We start from the raw sequence: 22,851 nt of genomic DNA on the forward strand, positions 1-22,851 counted from the left end.
TACGCCATGCTCATCGTGGTGGCAGGGAGCGGCTGCCGCGGTCTCGAATCCGTCGAAGATCAAGTCTCCACGGATATCCGCAACGTAGTTCAGGCTTCCAAATCTGACCTGATAGCCTGGGGCATAGCTTTTGAAATGCTCCAGACGGCCAAGTGAGTTGGCACGCAGTGCTAAGCCACCGAATACAAACATCTATCCGGGGAGGAACACTTCCCCTTGGACAGCATCATTGAAGATGGTAGAAGGAGCCATCAATCCTCTTGACGATGGCACAGTGGAACTCTCAATGGAAGCACCAATGTCGGTGTCAAAATCGGCGGATCTCAGGTAGGGGGTCCTGAACTGTGCGTCTAAGGTCGATGGTAACAGGAGACGGGGGACACAATGTTCACCCAGGTTCGGGCCCTCTATATGGAAGTAATACCCTCCTCCCTGCTTGATTGATCTTCATGAATATGAGTATTACAAGAGTTGATCTACCATGAGATCGTAATGCCTAAACCCTAAAAGTCTAGCCTGTCTGACTATGATTATGAGGATCTATCTACGGACCAAGCCCTCTGGATTATGTAGACACAGGAGGGATCTAGGGTTACATAAGGTCGGTTAGAGAGAAAGGAATCTTCATATTTGGTCGCCAAGCTTGCCTTCCACGCCAAGGAGAGTCCCGTCCGGACACGGGTTGAGTCTTCGGCCTTTGTATCTTCACGGCCCATCAGTCTGGCCCATATCCAATAGGTCGGACGCCCGAGGACCCCTTAGTCCAGGACTCCCTCACTACCGTCGATCTAAGCAAAATAAGATGCATAAAGGATAAACAGCACATGCAATCAATGTAAGTGATATGATATGGCCATCATCATCCTGTGCCTTTGATCTCCATCTCCACAGCACCGTCATGATCACCATCATCACCGGATTGACACCTTGATCTCCATCGAAGCATCGTTGTCATCTCATCAACTATTTCTTCTACGACTATTGCTACCGCTTAGTGATAAAGTAAAGCAATTACATGGCGATTGCATTTCATACAATAAACTGACAACCATATGGCTCCTACCTGTTGTCGATAACTGTGTTACAAAACATGATCATCTCATCCAATAAAATTTAGCATCATGTCTTGACCATATCACACCACAACATGTCCTTCAAAAACAAGTTAGACGTCCTCTACTTTGTTGTTGCAAGTTTTACGTGGCTGCAACGGGCTGAGCAAGAACCATTCTTACCTACGCATCAAAAACCACAACGTGGTATAGTGATTGCTTTTTTATCTTCAGAAAGAACCATGTTCATTGAATCCGATTCAACTAAAGTTGGAGAAACTGACACCCATCAGCCACCTATGTGCGAAGCACGTCGGTAGAACCAGTCTCACGTAAGCGTACGCGTAATGTCGGTCTGGGCCCCTTCATCCAACAATACCGCCGAATCAAGAATCAACTAGTGACGACAAGCAATATGTATATACCCACGCCCACAAATCCTTTGTGCTCTACTCGTGCATATAACATCTATGCATAAATCTGGCTCTCCACTAAGGCCCTTGTGGCCCATTAGTTCTCCTGGGGGGTTCCGGTAATCCTCCGGCACTCCAGTTTTCTCCGAAATCACCCGGAACACTTCCGTGTCCGAATATAGCCGTCCAATATATCAATCTTTATGTCTCGACCATTTCGAGACTCCTCATCATGTCCGTGATCACATCTGGGACTCCAAACTATTTTCGGTACATCAAAACACATAAACTCATAATACCGACCGTCACCGAACGTTAAGCGTGCGGACCCTATGGGTTCGAGAACTATGTATACATGACCGAGACATGTCTCCGGTTAATAACCAATAGCGTAACCTAGATGTTCATGTTGGCTCCCACATATTCTACGAAGATCTTTATCGGTCAAACCGCATAACGATATACGTTGTTCCCTTTGTCATCGGTATGTTACTTGCCCGAGATTCGATCGTCGGTATCTCAATACCTAATTCAATCTCGTTACCGGAAAGTCTCTTTACTCGTTCTGTAATGCATCATCCCGAAACTATCTCATTAGTCACATTGCTTGCCAGGCTTATATTGATGTGCATTACCGAGAGGGCCCAGAGATACCTCTCCGACAATCGGAGTGACGAATCCTAATCTCGATCTATGCCAACTCAACAAACACCATCAGAGACACCTAAGCACCTTTGTAATCACCCAGTTACATTGTGATGTTTGGTAGCACACAAAGTGTTCCTCCGGTATTCGGTAGTTGCATGATCTCATAGTCATAGGAACATGTATAAGTTATGGAGAAAGCAATAGTAGCAAACTAAACAATCATCATGCTAAGCTAACGGATGGGTCAAGTCAATCACATCATTCTCTAATGATGTGATCCCATTAATCAAATGACAACTCATGTCTATGGTTAGGAAACATAATCATCATTGATTCAACGAGCCAGTCAAGTAGAGGCATAATAATGACATTCTGTTTGTCTATGTATTCACACATGTATTAAGTTTCCGGTTAATACAATTCTAGCATGAATAATAAACATTTATGATGATATAAGAAAATATAAATAACAACTTTATTATTGCCTCTAGGGAATATTTCCTTCAAGGGGCTCCATGGCATCCATCGCACCATACTCGGCAAGCATCTCGCCATCCACGTCCACCATCTCTTTGGAAAAGGCCACCACGAGCTGGGCGTGGGCGGCCGCGATCTGGGCTTGGACAGGCTCCGTCGTGGCAAGGTATGCCGTGAAGGAATGGACGGCTGCTCGAACGCTCCTAGTGATTGCCAACTCTTCACCCATGGGTTGTCGACCGTTGTCGGAGAAGCTTCGTTCGGTTTGTGCAATGACTACCAGGAGCTGGCATGGGCAGCCTGAACATGGTCGTGGGAGGCCTCCATCAGGGCTAAGGCAGCCGCTGCGGAACGGACAACTATTGTGCTCCTCTCAGCAGTTGATATCCCTGTCGCATATGTTGTTGCTGCCACCTGAGCAGCAACAGCAGCCGTTTGGGCAGCCTTGGCCGCCCGGTCACATATTGCTGCCGTGCTCATGCAGCTTGTTAGCACGCGCATGGCGGTTGTGGTCGCGCTTTCGCCGAAGTGGGCCTCCAATGTTGCCCTCGCGACGTGGGTCCACGTCCCCATCTTTCATTGGCGATGATTGAATAGTGAAATGATATTTGGGGAGCAAGCTAGTGTGCTTGATGTGACGGCTATGGACTGTAGCCAACGCAACTTCTCGTGTAAGCCATATACGTGCTACTCCGACGGTGCTCCAAGATATATTGTACTGCATCTCACATGGTTTCTGATAATAAACTTTGTGCGATCTACTTGAGTTTTTTGTCTTGATTTGAAATACATAATGGGGTCACAGCAGCAAAGGACGGTGTTTGAATTGCTAGAACTTTTATCTACAGTGAACATGCAACTATAAGTGTGTTTTCAAAAAATTGGAACTATTCAGGGTTCATTTGACATTTTTATACATTAACTTGGTTTTCTAGGCATTTCAGGTGCACAATTCAAAATTAAACTGCATGCACATGCTCCGGTGAACCAAAGTGGGTTGTAAAATCATATATGTGTCCATGGGTTGATGCTTATGTCCCATGCAAGAAATGGGGGTGAATTTCAAACACCTCGGCACCGTGGCTCACCGGCAAACGTTGAGATACTTGATTTTGAAATTCTAGTAAATCCAAAACCTATCTAAAATTCATGAACCTTGGCATGCTATCATGGAATGGCATCAACATGTTGTGGTAAAAAAATTGTCCCATTTGGGGCAGGTTTTGGTATAAGCTTCTCACAAACCAGAGCTTCTCAGAACAAGCATCATGGTTCCGATAGGGAACATGTCACCTTTGTGGACGAAACGATATTCGTTGCCTCTTCTTACTTTCAAATTTTTTCTGGTGTCAACATAGAACAACAGGAATGCCATGTTAAATTTTGGAAATTTTCGGGGTTCATTTGGACATTTTTATACATTAACTGAGTTTTCTAGGCATTTATGTGCATAATTCAAATATGAACTACACGCGCATGCTCCAGTGCATAAAAATGGGTTGAAAAATTAAATGTGTGTCCTTGGTTGCATGCTTAGGTCCCATGCAAGAAATGAGAATGAATGTCAAACACCTCGGCACCGTGGCTTGGCCGAAAACATTGAGATACATGGCTTTAAAATTCTAGTAAATCCAAAACTCTTCTGAAATTCATGAAACTTGGCATGCTATCATGGAACGGCATTAACATGCTGTGTTAAAAAATCCCATCTGGGCCAGGTTTGGTATAACCTTATCACAAACCAGATCTTCTCACAAGCCTCATGGTTCTGGTAGGGAACGTGCCACCTTTGTGGATGAAACGATATCTGTTGCCTCTTCTTGCTTTCAATTTTTTTTCTAGTGTCAACATAGAACAACAGGAGTATTATGTTAAATTTTGGCATTTTTCAGGGTATGTTTGGACATTTCTATACATTAACTGAGTTTTCTATGCATTTATGTGCATAATTTAAATTTGAACTACAGGCACATGCTCCAGTGCATATAAATGGGTTGAAAAATCAAATGTGTGTCCTTGGTTGCATGCTTAGATCCCATGCAAGAAATGGGAATGAATGTCAAACACCTTGCCACCGTCACTCGGTCGCAAACATTGAGATACATGGTTCTAAAATTTTTAGTAAATCAAGAAATCATCTGAAAATCATGCAACTTGGCATGCTATCATGGAATGGCATCAACATGTTGTGGTAAAAAATGTCCCATCTGGGACGGGTTTGGGTATAAGCTTCTCACAAGCCAGACCTTCTGACAACGACCCTCGTGGTTCCGGTAGGGAATGTGCCTCCTTCGTGGATATTCTCACAACAAGCCTCATGGTTTTGGTAGGGAATGTGTCACCTTTGTGGACGAAATGATATTCGTTGCCTCTTCTTGCTTTCAAATTTTCTAGTGTCAACATAGAACAACAGGAGTGTTGTGTTAAATTTTGGCATTTTTCAGAGTTCGTTTGGACATTTTTAATTCATTAACTGAGTTTTCTATGCATTTATGTGCATAATTCAAATTTGAACTACACACACATGCTCTAGTGCATATAAATGGGTTGAAAAATCAAATGTGTGTCCTTGGTTGCGTGCTTAGGTCCCATGCAAGAAATGAGAATGAATGTCAAACACCAGGGCAGGATTGCTTGCGAGCAAAAGATTGAGATACTTCGTTTTTAAATTCTAGTAAGTCCAAAACTCATATGAATTTCATGAAACTTGGCATGCTATCATGGAATGGCACAAACATGATGTGGTAAAAAAATGTCTCATTTGGGGCAGGTTTTCGTATACGCTCCTCACAAATCAGAGCTTCTCCTAAGAAGCCTCATGGTTCCAGTAGGGAATGTGTGTCACCTTTCTAGACGAAACGACATTCATTGTCTCTTCTTGCCTTGATTTTTTTCTAGATACAACATAGAGAAAAGGAGTGTTATGTTCAATTTTGGAATTATTCAGGGTTTGTTTGGACATTTTTATGCATTAACTGAGTTTTGTATGCATTTTATGTGCATAATTCAAATTTGAACTACAGGCACATGCTCCAATGTAGCAAATTGGGTTAAAAAAGCATTTGTGTGTCCTTGCGTGCATGCTTAGGTCCCATGCAATAAATGGGAATGAACTTCAAACACCTCGGCATCGTGCCTCGGCCACAAACATTGAGATACTTGGTTTTAAAATTTTAGTAAATCCAAAACTCATCTGAAATTCATGAAAGTTGGCATGCTATCATGAAATGGCACCCGACTTGATGTGGTATTTTTTGTGTCCAATTTGAGAGAAGGCGCACTTGAATCAACAGCCAACAAAGGCATTTTTAAACAAATAGTTACCACCTTATCATCTCAAACGTTTGTATAATTTAAATCATGGGCATTCTGTTAACCATTCACGTGACGCCACATGTCACACTTTTTATGGCTAGGAGGTGCCATGTGGATAGCTACTTGAGTAGACGGGAGGCGTGAGAGCTCAGTGACACGTCCATTTTGCATCATGTTTTCTTACTGTTATTTATAATGTTTTATCCACAATAATGCTTTTTGGAGTAATTCTAATGCCTTTTCTCACATAATTTACAAGGAACACACCAAGAGGGAGAATTCCGGCAGCTTGAAATCTGGACGTGGAAAAGCTACGTCAGGCCACCTATTCTACACAACTCCAAATGGGCTTAAAATTTACAGAGATTTTTTATGGATTATTTAAGAAATATTGGAGTTAATAAACACCAGAGGGGGCCACCAGGTGGGCACAACCCACCTGGGCGCGCCAGGACCCCCTGGCGCCCTGGTGGGTTGTGGCCTCCTCGGCCCACCTCTCGTGCCCATCTTTTTGTATATAAGTGGTTTTGACCTAGAAAAAATAAGAGCGGGACTTTCGGGCCGAAGCACCACCGCCTCGAGGCGGAACTTGGGCAGGAGCAGTTTTGCCCTCCGGTGGAGCGATTCCGCCAGGGGAACTTCCCTCCCGGAGGGGGAAATCATCATCATCATCATCACCAACAACTCTCCCATCTTGGGGAGGGCAATCTCCATGAACATATTCATCAGCACCATCTCATCTCAAACCCTAGTTCATCTCTCGTATTCAATCTTGTTACTAGAACTATAGATTGTTGCTAGGGGGTGACTGAGGGAGTCCTGGATTAGGAGGTCTCCGTACAGCCGGACTATCTCCATTGGCCGGACTATTAGACTATGAAGATACAAGATTGAAGACTTTGTCTCGTGTTCGGATGGGACTCTACTTGGCGTGGAAGGCAAGCTAGGCAATACGTATATGGATATCTCCTCCTTTGTAACCAACCTTGTGTAACCCTAAGCCTCTCCGGTGTCTATATAAACCGGAGGGTTTTAGTCCGTAGGACAACAATCACAACATACAATCATACCATAGGCTAGCTTCTAGGGTTGAGCCTCTCTGATCTCGTAGTAGATCTACTCTTGTAACACCCATATCTCCAATATTAATCAAGCAGGACGTAGGGTTTTACCTCCATCAAGAGGGCCCGAACCTGGGTAAAACATCGTGTCCCTTGCCTCCTATTACCATCCGGCCTAGACGCACAGTTCGGGACCCCCTACCCGAGATCCGCCGGTTTTGCACCGACATTGGTGCTTTCATTGAGAGTTCCTCTGTGTCGTCGCCGTTAGGCTTGATGGCTCCTACTATCATCGATAGCGATGCGGTCCAGGGTGAGACTTTTCTCTCCGGACTTGCCCTGCGGGCTTTGCCCTGCGGGCTAATTCGCTTGGCCATCTGGAGCAGATTGAAAGCTACGCCCCTGGCCATCAGGTCAGATTTGGAAGTTTGAATTACATGGCCAACATCCGTGGAGACTTGATCTTCAACGTATTCGAGCCACAGCCGGGCGCGCCGCACTAGCGCGATGGTTATGACCTAGCTCTGCCATTGGACGGTACCCCAGAGGCCGCGCCCGCATCAGCTCCGACCCTTAGCTCGGAGCCAGCTGCGTCAATCGAGGACGGGTGGCTAGACACCGCCTCAGGTGCTGCAGTTTCGACGGCGATCGAGCCAAACACCAGCATAATCCTCTGTGCAGCCCATGACTCCAAGGTGCCGGACTCTCCTCCGGACCCTGAACCATCCGCGCCCCTGCCAATCGAATCCGATTGGGCACCGATCATGGAATTCACCGTTGCGTATATCTTTCAGCACTCGCCCTTCGGCGACATTCTGAATTCACTAAGGTCTCTCTCTTTGTCAGGAGAGCCCTGGCCAGATTATGGCCAACAGGACTGGGATGCGGACGACGAAGATATTCGACGCCCACCCACCACCCACTTTGTAGCCACTGTCGATGATTTAACCGACATGCTCGACTTCGACTCCGAAGACATCGACGGTATGGACGACGATGTAGGAGACGAACATGAACCAGCACCTATAGGGCACTGGAAAGCCACCTCGTCGTATGACATAGACATGGTGGATACACCCAATGAAGGCAACGGTGACGAGATAGCGGAGGATGACCCCTCCAAGAAGCAACCCAAGTGCCGACGTCAGCGGCGCCGCTCTAAGTCCCGCCAAAGCAAAAGTGGTTATACCGGCACAGGAGATAATAACACTCTGGATAGCGTGCCGAAGACAGCAAAGACCCCCTGCAGCAAGAGTTAGATCAGGAGGATGAAGGAGCCAACTCTCCAGAGAGAGCGGCTGGCGGAGAGGAGGAGGATGATAATTACATGCCCCCCTCCGAAAATGAGGCAAGCCTCGGCGATGATGAATTCGCCGTACCAGAGGATCCCGTCGAACAAGAGTGCTTCAAGCGCAGGCTTATGGCCATGGCAAATAGCCTAAAGAAAAAGCAGCAGCAGCTTCAAGCTGATCAAGATGTGCTAGCTGACAAATGGACCGAAGTCCTCGCAGTCGAGGAATATAAACTCGAGCGTCCCTCCAAGAGTTACCCAAGGCGCAGGTTACTACCCTGACTAGAGGAAGAAGCGTATGATACGGCTGATCGGCCACCTCGTGGCCACGATAGAGAGGCATTCCAGCCGAAAGCTCAGCCTCCACCCCAACGCCATCCAAATAAAAAGGCATGGGGAGATACACCAGACCTGCGAGACATATTGGAGGACAAAGCAAAGCATTCAAGATTGATCTACGGATCACGAGGGCGCACCACTCTACGAGACGGTAAATGTCACGCCGGATACAGTAAAAGCAAATCCGGCCGGGCCGAACACAGCGGGCAGGACCCATACGAGCTGCTTCGCGACATAGCCCAATACAGAGGTGCCGCACAACCCTTATGCTTCACAGACGAAGTAATGGAACATAAATTCCCAGAAGGTTTCAAACCTGTAAACATTGAATCATACGACGGCACAACAGATCCCACAGTATGGATTGAGGACTTCCTCCTCCACATCCACATGGCCCGCGGTGATGACTTACATGCCATCAAATACCTCCCACTAAAACTCAAAGGACCAGCGTGGCATTGGCTTAATAGCTTCCCAGCGGACTCTGTTAGCTGTTGGGAAGATCTGGAAGCCGCATTCCTCGACAACTTTCCGGGCACTTATGTGCGACCACCAGACGCCGATGACTTGAGCCATATAATTCAGCACCCAGAAGAGTCGGCCAGGCAATTCTAGACTCGGTTCCTTACAAAGAAAAATCAAATCATCGACTGTCCGGATGCAGAGGCCTTAGCGGCTTTCAAGCACAACATCTGAGACGAGTGGCTAGCCCGGCACCTTGGTCAGGAAAAGCCGAAATCTATGGCAGCCCTCACGATGCTCATGATCCGCTTTTGTGCGGGGGAAGACAACTGGTTGGCTCGCAGTAACAACATATCAAAGAACCATGGTATCTCAGATACCAAGGACGGCAACAGCAGGTCATGTCGCAACAAGCATAAGCGCCGCATTAATGGCGAAAGTAGTGAGGATACGACAGTCAATGCCGGATTCAAAGGCTCTAAACCCGGTCAGTGAAAAAAGCCATTCAAACAAAGTATGCCGGGTCCGTCCAGCTTGGACCGTATACTCGATCGCTCGTGTCAAATACACGGCACCCCAAACAAGCCAGCCAATCACACCAACAGGGATTGTTGGGTGTTCAAGCAGGCCGGCAAGTTAATTGCCAAAAACAAGGACAAAGGGACGCATAGCAATGACGAGGAAGAACCCCGGCAGCCGCACACTGGAGGACATAAGAGGTTTCCCCCGCAAGTGCGGATGGTGAACATGATATACGCAACCCACATCCCCAAGAGGGAGCGAGAGCGTGCGCTCAGGGACGTATATGCGTTGGAGCCAGTCGCCCCAAAGTTCAACCCTTGGTCTTCCTGTCCGATCACCTTCGATCGCAGGGACCACCCCACTAGTATCCATCACGGCGGATTCGCCGCACTGGTCCTAGACCCAATCATCGACGGAGTTCACCTCACTCGAGTCCTTATGGACTGCGGCAGCAGCCTGAACCTGCTTTATCAGGACACAGTGCGCAAAATGGGTATAGACCCCTCAAAGATCAAACCCACAAAGACGACCTTTAAGGGCATCATTCTAGGCGTAGAGGCCACTGCACAGGCTCAATTACACTGGAAGTGGTCTTCGGATCCCCGGATAACTTCCGAAGCGAAGAGTTAATCTTCGATATAGTCCCGTTCCACAGTGGTTATCACGCGCTGCTCGGACGAACCGCATTCGCTAGATTCAATGCGGTACCACATTATGCATACCTCAAGCTCAAGATGCTAGGACCTCGCGGAGTTATTACAGTCAATGGAAACACAGAGCGCTCTCTCCGAATAGAGGAGCACACCGCGGCCCTCGTAGCAGAAGCGCAAAGCCGCCTCTCAAGGCAATCTACCAGTTCGGCGTTTCAAAGCCCGGACACCTTCAAGCGCGCTCGGGGCAATCGGCAAACAGACCGCCTGGCGTGATCTGAGCTCGCGTAGCAACACGGCGGCCACCCCAATCCCAGCCCAACGGCGTTGTTCGTCCCGCGCATACATAATTACGCATTAAAAATACCATGGGCACAGGTGGGGAGGGGGCACAACTACGGCACGCCCCAAAACGCGGCCTAAACCGCACCAGAGGCGTCATGTTTGGTTCTTTTTCTTTTTCTTTGAGGACTTCAATCTCTGGAAACACTGTCCGGCAGCTCTATTGCCGAACACCTGATACAGCAACCTAGTAGGCCGACAACTATGGAGTTCCCAGGTGGATTACAGATTTCATATAATTCCTCAGCTCGCCCTTGGAAGGGACATAGTCCTACTCTTTTGCTTATTACACTATCTGTATCACTCTGCTTTAATGCAATTTTTTTAATATACAATCCATGACATTACGACTATTACCGCATTTTTGTTATATGTATACATATCTATGTGTTCATTAATGATGCCTAGCAACCATACACTCTGGTATGGCCAATGCACCAGGGGCTTGCGTACCCATAATATGGTGTGAAAAGTCCGAACACTTTCACAAGTGCGGCACCCCGAACTTATAGCATTATATGCATCAGCTCCGAATCATGTCTTTGGTCAAATGTTGGGTTTGCCCGGCTCCTATGTTTTGGTACCTTACGTTCCGCTCTATCGGCTAAGCTAGCACTAGGAGAACTACTGCGATTATGCCCCGGTTCTTCCAGGCCGAGCACCTCAGTAGAGAAAGCTAAAACTGACTGTCATGATAAGGCGAGAGACTGGTCGCTGTTCGGCGAGGTTTTTTCGAGTCCCTAAAGACTTATGCCGCTTAGGGTGAGGGGACGGCTCCGTCCGGCTTACAGGCATGTATCGCACCTCGAATTCGGCCTTCTGAATACCAGGGCTTCGCTGAAATTTAAAATTATAGAATTCTATGGCTAAGTGAGAGTGATAAAGCATTATTAGCCCGGTTGCCTTGTTCGTTTTGCTGAGCACCTCCCTCGAAGGAGCTAAACATGGGAACAAGAGTGCTCAGGTTTATCCCGAACACCCCGACACTCGTGGCATGGGGGCAGAAGCCGAGGACTAGCCATCTCTCAGATTGGATAAACAGCCAAACAGAAGGTAATATTTTAAATTCACACAAGCGTTGCATAGCGAATATGATACAAGTTTTCATACACACAGGACAAAACAAGCAAGTCTCATTCAAATATTACATTTTGCGAACACTCATCCGCGATAAGACGGGCGCCCGGTAGAACACCCTCGTAGTACATCTCGGGGTGGCGGTGCTCCTTGCCCTCCGGCGGCCCCTCCTTGATCAGCTTCATGGCGTCTAGCTTGACCCACCGCATTTTTACACGGGCGAAGGCCCAGCATGCACCTTCAATGCAGACGGATTGCTTGACGACCTCCAGCCGTGGGCAGGCATCCACAAGCCGCCTCACCAGGCCAAAGAAGCTGTTCGGAAGGGCATCGCCAGGCCACAAGCGGACTATGAAGCCCTTCATAGCCTGATCGGCCGCCTTATGTAGCTCGGCCATCTGCTTCAGCTAGTCACTCATCGGCACCGGATATTCGGCCTCAGCATACTGAGACCAGAACAGCTTCTCCGTCGAGATACCGTCCTCGGCCTGGTAAAATTGTGCGGCATCGGACACACTGCGGGGCAAATCTGTGAATGCTCCTGAAGAGCTCCGGATCCGGGTAAGTAATTGATAATTTACTTTTACATGCTTGCTTTGCATATAGAAAGCCTTACCTGCCGCTATCTTCTTTATCGCGTCGATCTCCTGAAGGGCCTTTTGGGCCTCGGCCTTGGCACTCTTCGCGCTCTCACGGGCCGCGGCAAGCTCAGACTCTCGCGTCTTCAAGTCAAGCTCCAACGCCTCGTGCTGCGTCACAAGAGCCTGGAGCTCTTGCTGCACCTCGCCCACCCGAGCCTTGTGCCTCTCTCGCTCGGTGCGCTCCTAGGCCACCTTCTCTTCGGCCTGGGACAGCGCTTGCTTCAGGGTCGCCACCTCGATCGTGGCCCCTGGCAAACATACGATGATCCTGTCATTTAGCAATCGCGTCCTTTTTCTCATCTATAGATGGGGTATTACTTACCCTTGTTCTCCTCGAGCTGCCTCTTAGCAAGGCCGAGCTCTTTCTAGTACCCCTCGAGGGCCTCCTTCAGTATGGCGACCTCCACAGTTAGTGCGGCGGATGCCAGCAGCAAAGTCTGCATATGCATATTGACATACTTATATTAGACTCCTGCGATATTATTTGATCCTCTGTTCGGCTTTTCTTTGTGAACACCGAACAAAGCATCAGGGGCTAGTGTCTATGCGGTAATATTTCTACTACATTTTAAAACACTCACCTCGAAGCCTGTTAGAAGGCTAGTACAGGCTTCAGTCAATCCGCTCTTGGCGGACTGAACCTTCTGGATCACCGCACTCATGATAGTGCGGTGCTCCTCCTCGATGGAAGCGCTGCGAAGCACTTCCAACATAGTGTCCGGTGCCTCTGGATGGACAGAAGTCACCAGCATAGGCGTCTCACCCCCCTTAGAAGGGGACCGCCTGCCCGAGCTCGGAGCCGTTGGAGGGTCCGGTGCGGTGTTCGACTGAGGGCCGAATTCGGAGCTCTCGGGGACCCTGTCCCCTCGGCTCCCGGAGTCTGGAAGGTCGCCTTCAGGCGCCTCCGGGACTGTCCCCCCTCGACCCGGCACCTCTTGAGACAACACCTCAACGTCGTCGGCTGGATGAGGGGAGGTGGCGGTCGGGAATGGATCGCTATCCATGTCCGACGAGCCCAGGGAGCTGTCCGAGGATACCTCCATATTGGCTCGAGGCGGCCTGCACAATTGAGTTCGGCGTTAGGGAAAGCATTGCGACAAAGGAATCCTATGGGTTACTTTGGTATCCGAATACTTATGATCTCCCCTGGGGCTTGGCCCTGGGAAACCACTCGTCTTCACTTTCGTCGGCGGCGGTAGAGCTATCCGGAAGGAGCGTCCTTCCCTTCTTGGACCCTCTGGCCTCCCCAGTTGGGGCGGCCTTCCTTTTCTTGTCTCCCCCAGTCGGTGGGGGGGCCTCTTCTTCCTCTTCCTCGTCTTCGGGGGAAGAGTGCACCGCAGACTCATCGGACGGTGAGTCCGACGATGCCTGGCGTCGGGAACTCTTTCGATCTCCCTTGGCCTTCTGGGTCTTCTCCGGCACCTTATAAGGGGTCGGAGTCAACATCTTCGCCAGAAGGGCGTCTGCAGGGCCTTCGAGCAAGGGAGGCGGACAATCGATTTGTCTGGCCATCTTCTGCCAGTCCCGTTAACGGCACGGGAGTTTAAATCCCGCATAGAATCAATCTATATACAAAACAAGTATCATGTGAAAGGTAAAGCAACTTACCGCACTGGCGTGGCGCTTCGCGCTGAATCCGCGATCCTCAGTAATGGGGGGAGGGACCGCGGCGCCCTTGAACAGCACCCTCCAGGCATCTTCATGAGTCGTGTCGAAGAGCTTGTTCAGAGTTCGGTGCTACGCCGGATTGAACTCCCACAAGGTAAACTCCCGTTGTTGGCATGGGAGTATCCGGCGAACGAGCATAACCTGGACTATGTTGACAAGCTTGAGCTTCTTGTCCACCATGTTCTGAATACATGACTGGAGTCCGGTCAGCTCTTTTGAATTACCCCAGAATAGGCCCTTCTCTTTCCAGGAGGTGAGCCGCATGGGGATGCCAGATCGGAACTCGGGGGCCGCTACCCATGCGGGGTCGCGCGGCTCGGTGATATAGAACCACCCCAATTGCCACCCCTTTATGGTGTCCACGAAGGTGCCCTCGAGCCATGTGATGTTGGGCATCTTGCCCACCATGGCGCCTCCGCACTCCGCCTGGCGGCCGCTCACTACCTTCGGCTTGACATTGAAGGTCTTTAGCCATAATCCAAAGTGGGGCTTGATGCAGAGGAAGGCCTCGCACACGACGATAAACGCCGAGATGTTGAGGATGAAGTTCGGGGCCAGATCGAGGAAATCCAGGCCGTAATAAAACATGAGCCCACAGACGAAGGGATGGAGAGGGAATCCCGGTCCGCGGAGGAAATGGGTGAGGAATACCACCCTCTCATGGGGCTCGGGGGTGGGGATGAGCTATCCCTCATCTGGGAGCCGATGCGCGATGTCGTCGTGCAGGTATCCGGCTCTCCTCAGTTTCTTGATGTCTCCCTATGTGACGGAGGAGACCATCCACTTGCCTCCCGCTCCGGACATGGTTGGAGAAGGTTGAGATGGAAGTGACAGCTTGGTCGCTAGGGCTCGAGTGTGCGGGAGCGGATGAGCAGAGGAGGAAGAAGGCGTGGATGGAAAGGTGAATCCTTATCCCTTTATATGGGCGGACAAAATTAAACGCCCCCACTTGCTTGGTAAAACTCGCTTATCCCCCAAGCGCCGCAATCGATGGCACAGTTGGGTTACCCACGCCCGTATTGATGAGAATCCCGTAATAAGAGGACATGATCTCTGCTTTGACAAGATGTGTCGAAAAACTGCCTCGAGTTATGTGCGGAGCTGGTTAAAAGAAATGGTTCGAATAATCACCGGGCCATGACGTAACGTCATGTTGCCAAAACAAGCTAGCGGATTAGATCTGCAAAAACATTATTCTCTCTACGATGAAATGTGGGACTTATTTTGCAGGGTCGGACACTATCCTCATATTCAAATTCTTCTGTGATGTATTCGGAGAAGGAACCCGCCTTGCAATGCTGAAGACAACTGCGCGCCGGACTCATCCTCATTGAAGCCTGGTTCAGGGGCTACTGAGGGAGTCCTAGATTAGGGGGTCTCCGGACAGCCGGACTATCTCCATTGGCCAGACTGTTAGACTATGAAGATACAAGATTGAAGACTTTGTCTCGTGTCCGGATGGGACTCTACTTGGCGTGGAAGGCAAGCTAGGCAATACGTATATGGATATCTCCTCCTTTGTAACCGACCTCTTGTAACCCTAACCCTCTCCGGTGTCTATATAAATCGGAGGGTTTTAGTCCGTAGGACAACAATCACAACATACAATCATACCATAGGCTAGCTTCAAGGGTTTAGCCTCTCTGATCTCGTGGTAGATCTACTCTTGTAACACCCATATCTCCAATATTAATCAAGCAGGACATAGGGTTTTACCTCCATCAAGAGGGCCTGAACCTGGGTAAAACTTCGTGTCCCTTGCCTCCTGTTCCATCCGGCCTAGACGCACAGTTCGGGACCCCCTACCCGAGATCCGTCGGTTTTGACACCGACAGTGACTAGTAGTGTTGATTACATCTTGTAATTGATTACTATATGGTTTATTTATTGGAAGATTATATGTTCAGATCCATTATACATATTAATACTCCTCCGTTCATAAGCATGTTTATTGTTTGTGAGTAGTTACTTTAGTTCTTGAGGTCACGGGAGAAATCATGTTGCAAGTAATCATGTGAGTTTGATATGTGTTCGATATTTTAATAGTATGTATGTTGTGATTCCCTTAGTGGTGTCAAGTGAACGTCGACTACATGACAGTTCGCCATATTTGGGCCTAAGGGAATGCATTGTGGAGTAGTAAATAGATGGTGGGTTGCGAGAGTGACAGAAACTTAAACCCCAGTTTATGCACTATTCCGTAAGGGACCGATTGGATCCTAGAGTTTAATGCTATGGTTAGAATTTATTGTTGATACTTTTCTCGTAGTTGTGGATTCTTGCGGGAGGGTTCATCATAAGTAGGAGGTTTGTTCAAGTAAGAACAACACCTAAGCACCGGTCCACCCACATATCAAATTATCAAAGTAGCGAACACAAATCAAACCAATATGATGAAAGTGACTAGATGAAATTCCCGTGTACCCTCAAGAACGCTTTTCTTATTATAAGAGACTGTTTTTGCCTGTCCTTTTCCCCAAAAGGATTGGGATACCTTGCTGCATACTTGTTACTATTATCAGTACTTGCTCATTACAAACTATCTTGCTATCAAACTACTCGCTACTTACAATTTCAGCACTTGCAAACACTACCTTACTGAAAACTACTTGTCATTTCCTTCTACTCCTCTTTGGGTTCGACACTCTTACTTATCGAAAAGAGCTACAATTGATCCCCTATACTTGTGGGTCGTCAAGGATATTTTCTGGCACCGTTGCCGGGGAGTGAAGCGCCTTTGTTAAGTGGAATTCGGTAAGGAAACATTTATATAGTGTGCTGAAATTTATTGTCACTTGTTACTATGGAAAACAATCCTTTGAGGGGTATGTTTGGGGTATCTTCACCTCGTCCAGAACCACAATTAGTTACCCCTCAACCTACAACACCTACTAAAAATATTGAATATGAAATTCCTTCGGGTATGATAGAACAACTGCTCGCTAACCCTTATGCAGGAGATGGAACCGAACATCCCGATATGCACTTGATATATGTGGAACAAATTTGTGGATTGTTTAAGCTTGCAGGTTTCCCCGTAGATGAGGTGATGAGAAAGGTTTTCCATTTATCTTTGAATGGAAAAGCATTGGCATGGTATAGGCTATGCGATGATATTGGATCATGGAATTGGAATCGTTTGAAATTGGAATTTCACCAAAAAATTATCCTATGCATCTAGTTCATCGTGATTGGAATTATATATATAATTTTTGGCCTCGTGAAGGATAAAGTATCGATCTAGCTTGGGGGAGGCTTAAGTCAATGTTATATTCATGCCCCAATCATGAGCTCTCAAGAGAAATTATTATCCATAATTTCTATGCTAGGCTTTCTCGTAATGATCAAACCATGCTTGATACTTCTTGTGTTGGTTCTTTTATGAAGAAGACTATTGAATTTCGGTGGGATCTTTTGGAAAGAATTAAATGCAACTCTAAAGATTGGGAACTCGACGAAGGTAATGAGTCAGGTATTAAACTTAAGTATGATTGTGTTAAATCTTTTATGGATAACGATGCTTTTCAAAAGTTTAGCACTAAATATGGACTTGATTCTAAGATAGTAGCCCCCTTTTGTGAATCATTTGCTACTCATGTTGAACTCCCTAAAGAGAAGTGGTTTAAATATCAACCACTTATCAAAGAAGAAATTAAAGAACCGGTACCAGTTAAAGAAGAAGTTATACTTTATAATGTTGATCCAGTTGTACCTACTGCTTATTTTGAGAAACCTCATTTTCCTGTTAGGATAAAGGAACATGCTAAAGTTTCAACTATGGTTAACAAAAGCTCTGTTAGAACACCTAAACCAGATGAACAAATTAGAGTTGAACCTAATGTTGCTATGGTTAAAGATCTCTTCGAAGAAGATGTGGATGGGCATGTTATCTACTTCTGTGCAGAAGCTGCTAGAATTGCCAAACCCGAAAAAGGGGATAAAAATAGACCAGTTGTTGGCCTGCTTGTCATTTCCGTTAAAATAGGATATCACCGTTATCATGGTTTATGTGACATGGGTGCTAGTGTGAGTGCTATTCCTTACAAGTTATATCAAGAAATTAGGGAAGACATAGCACCTACAGAGTTAGAAGACATAGATGTCACTATTAAACTTGCAAATAGAGACACCATATCACCTTGTGGGATTATTAGAGACGTTGAAGTCTTGTGCGGGAAAATAAAATACCCTACTGATTTTCTTGTTCTTGGTTCCCCACAAGATGACTTTTGTCCCATTATCTTTGGTAGACCTTTCTTGAACACCGCTAATGCTAAGATAGATTGTCAGAAACAAACTGTGGGTGTTGTCTTTGGTGATGAGTCTCATGAGTTTAATTTTTCCAAGTTTAGTAGGAACCATCATGAAAAACAATTGCCTAGCAAGGATGAATTAATTGGTCTTGCTTCTATTGTTGTTCCACCTACTAGTCCTTTAGAACAATATTTGCTAGACCATGAGACTGATTTACATATGCACGAAAGAAATGAAATAGATAATATTTTCTTTGAACAACATCCTCTTCTTAAACACAATTTGCCTATTGAAACTCTTGGAGGTCCTCCTCCACCTAAAGGTGATCCTATGTTTGAATTAAAACAATTGCCAGACACTTTGAAATATGCTTATCTTGATGAAAAGAAGATATATCATGTTATTATTAGTGCTAACCTTTCAGAACATGAAGAAGAAAGATTATTGAAAGTTCTAAGAAAGCACCGAGCTGATATTGGATATACTCTTGATGATTTAAAGGGTATTAGTCCCACTCTATGTCGGCACAAAGTTAATATGGAACCTGATGCTAAACTAGTTGTTGATCACCAACGTTGGTTAAATCCGAAGATGAAATAGGTGGTAAGAACGGAAATCTTAAAACTTCTAGAAGCAGGTATAATTTATCCTATAGCTGATAGTAGATGGGTAAGTCCCGTTCATTGTGTTCCTAAGAAAGGAGGTATTACTGTTGTTCCTAATGATAAGAATGAACTCATTCCACAAAGAATTGTTATAGGTTATAGAATGGTAATTTATTATAGAAAATTAAATAAAGCAACTAGAAAAGATCATTACCCCTTGCCTTTTATTGATAAAATGCTTGAAAGATTATCTAAGCACACACACTTTTTCTTCCTTGATTCATATTTTGGCTTTTCACAAATACCTGTTTCTCAACCTGATCAAGAAAAGATCACTTTTACTTGTCCATTTGGAACCTATGCTTATAGATGTATGCCTTTTGGTTTATGTAATGCACCTGCTACCTTTCAAAGATGTATGACTGCTATATTCTCTGACTTTTGTGAAAAGATTGTTGAGGTTTTCATGGATGATTTTTCTATTTATGGGAAGTCTTTTGATGATTGTTTAAGCAAGGTTGAGCGAGTTTTGCTGAGATGTGAACAAACAAATCTTGTATTGAATTGGGAGAAGTGCCACTTTATGGTTAATGAAGGCATTGTCTTGGGTCATAAAATTTCTGAAAGAGGTATTGAAGTGGACCAAGCTAAGGTTGATGCAATTGAGAAAATTCCATGTCCTAAGGACATCAAAGGTATTTGTAGTTTCCTAGGTCATGTTGGTTTCTATAGGAGGTTTATTAAGACTTCTCTACAATTTCTAGGCCTCTCACTAGTCTTTTGCAAAAGGATGTTCCTTTTTTTATGATGATTGTTTAGAAGCCTTTGAAACACTCAAGAAAGCCTTAATATTTGCACCTATTGTTCAACCACCTGATTGGGACTTGCCTTTTGAAATTATGTGTGATGCTAGTGATTATGTTGTTGGTGTTGTTCTAGGACAAAGAGTTGATAAGAAATTGAATGTTATTCATTATGCTAGTAAAACTCTAGACAGTGCTCAAAGAAATTATGCTACTACTGAAAAAGAATTCTTAGCAGTGGTGTTTGCTTGTGATAAGTTTCGACCTTATATTGTTGATTCCAAAGTAATCGTTCACAGAGATCATGCTGCTATTAAATATCTTATGGAAAAGAAAGATGCTAAACCTAGACTTATTCGTTGGGTTCTCTTGTTACAAGAATTTGATTTGCATATTATTGATAGAAAAGGAGCTGAGAACCTCGTAGCTGATAATTTGTCTAGGCTTGAAAATGTGCTTGATGACCCACTTCCTATTGATGATAGTTTTCCTGATGAGCAGTTACCGGCAATAAATGCTGCTAATGGTACTCCTTGGTATGCTGACTATGCTAATTACATTGTTGCTAAATATTTACAACCTAGCTTTACATACTAGCAAAACAAAAAAATATTCTATGACTTAAGACACTACTTTTCGGATGACCCACATCTTTATAAAGGACTAGGTGGTATTATTAGACGTTGTGTACCTGAGCATGAACAGGGACAAATCCTACGGAAATGTCACTCCGAAGCTTATGGAGGGCATCATGCTGGAGATAGAACTGCTCACAAGGTATTGCAATCTGGATTTTATTGGCCTACTCTCTTCAAGGATGCCCGTAAGTTTGTCTCTTCTTGTGATGAATGTCAAGGAATTGGTAGCATTGGTAAGCATCAAGAAATGCCTATGAATTATTCACTTGCTGTTGAGCCTTTTGATGTTTGGGGATTTGATTACATGGGACCTTTCCTACCTCTAACGGGTATACACATATTTTGGTTGCTGTTGATTATGTTACTAAACAGGTAGAAGCTATTCCAACTAGTAGTGTTGATCACAACACCTCTATTAAAATGCTTAAGGAAGTTATTTTCCCAAGGTTTGGAGTCCCTAGATATTTAATGACTGATGGTGGTTCACACTTTATTCATGGTGCTTTCCATAAAATGCTTGCTAAGTATGATGTTAACCATAGAATTACATCACCCTATCATCCTCAGTCTAGTGGTCAAGTTGAACTTAGCAATAGAGAAATAAAATTAATTTTGCAAAAGACTGTTAATAGTCCAGGAAGAATTGGTCTAAGAAATTAGATGATGCACGTTGGGCTTATAGAATAGCTTATAAAAATCCTATGGGTATGTCTCCTTATAAAATGGTTTATGGAAAATCTTGTCATTTACCTCTTGAGTTAGAACATAAAGCTTATTGGGCAGTTAAAGAACTCAATTATGATTTCAAACTTGCTAGTGAAAATAGGTTATTTAATATTAGCTCCTTAGATGAATGGAGAACCCAAGCTTATGAGAATGCAAAGTTATTCAAAGAAAATGTTAAAAGATGGCATGACAAAAGAATCCAAAAGCGTGAGTTTAAAGTTGGAGAATATGTTCTTTTGTAAAACTCTCGTTTTAGAATTTTATTCTGCAGGAAAGCTCCTCTCGAAATGGGAAGGTCCCTATGTCATCGAGGAGGTTTACCGGTCTGGAGCCATCAAAATAAATAATTTCTAAGGCACTAACCCGAAGGTTGTCAATGGGCAACGAATAAAGAATTATATCTCAGGTACGCCTATTAATGTTGAAAGTAATATAATCCAAACTTTGACACCGGAAGAACACATAAAAGAGTTCTTCTAAAACACTCCAGAATCATGAAAATAAGGAGGTACATGATATGGTAAGCAAACGGACTCCAAAAAATCTACACAAATATTTTTTTATCAATTTTGGAATATTTTAAAATTTTGGAAATAAAGAAACTTCTAGGAAGCATAACCTGGTGGGCACAAGACACCAGGGCGCGCCAGGCAAGCCTGGCGCACCTAGGTGGATTGTGCCCACCTGGGACACCTCCCGTACTCCGTTTTTCTACCATATACTTGTCCTGCAAATAAAAAATCTACATATACTTCCCGAACCTGTTGATCACCATATCGCAGAGAAATCCTCTGTTCTCTTTTTCCTTGTTGTTTTCTATCAGATTCCATCTACCATGGCCTCTTCAAGCTCCTCCAAGGACAAGATCTCTCCTTCATCACCACCATCATCTCCTTCACCACCAAAAGGAGAATTGAGTATCGGGTATGGGCACTTCCCTTGGCTTCTGCCAAGCTTGGGGGAGGTGCCTCGGTATTGTATCATCCCACTATCTTTTTGCTTTTATTTATCTTAGTTCAATCTTTTGCTTTTAGATGAAATAAAGTTTAGTTCGATCCTTTCTTATTCGAAAGTTTGCTTAGTGATCTATCCTTGTAATTATGTGCAAGTTATATAATAAAGTTTAGTATGAGTTTTTGCTTTCTTTACTTTCATGTTGCAAATGAAGAAAGAAAAAGAGAAAGGAAATAAATGAAGAAAAGATTATATACTAATCCTATGGTAGGTGATGGCACATCATAAGGAAAAGTATAGGTAGAAAATTTTATTAGAGATTGACAAACATAGCATTAGTCAATGATGCAACTCATGAAAGAATTAATAAGGGAAGAGAAGATTCACATATAGATATACTATCCTACAGATCTTTTGTGATTGTGAGCCCTCGTCAAAATATTATATGCCAAAATTGTTGACGTCGGACAAGGAAGACAATTTAATGGTTTATGTTTGTTTATTCATATAGAAGTCATATTATCATAGATCCTTTAACATGTGATGCTTGCCCCCTATCTTTGCTAGCCAAAAATTCTGTACTAAGTAGAGATACTACTTGTGCATCCAAAAACCCTTAAACCCGAATCTTTTTCAAGGGTCCACCATACCTACCTATGGATTGAGCAAGATCCCTCAAGTAAGTTGTCATCGGTGCAAAAAGGCAATAAAAATTGCTTCTAAATATGTGAGACCATTTAATGTAAGAGAAAATTGAGCGTTGTACGGACTTGGATGACAAAAAATAAAAGCGACAGACTGCATAATAAAGGTTGTCATCTTAAGGGGAAATACAACGTGACGTTCCCTTGCACTAAGGGATTGAGAATGCAAACAAATAAGTGCATGGCAACCTCTGCTTCCCTCTGCGAAG

Source organism: Triticum aestivum, chromosome 7A (genome assembly GCF_018294505.1).
Source record: "Triticum aestivum cultivar Chinese Spring chromosome 7A, IWGSC CS RefSeq v2.1, whole genome shotgun sequence".
NCBI classification, from domain to species: Eukaryota; Viridiplantae; Streptophyta; class Magnoliopsida; order Poales; family Poaceae; genus Triticum; species Triticum aestivum.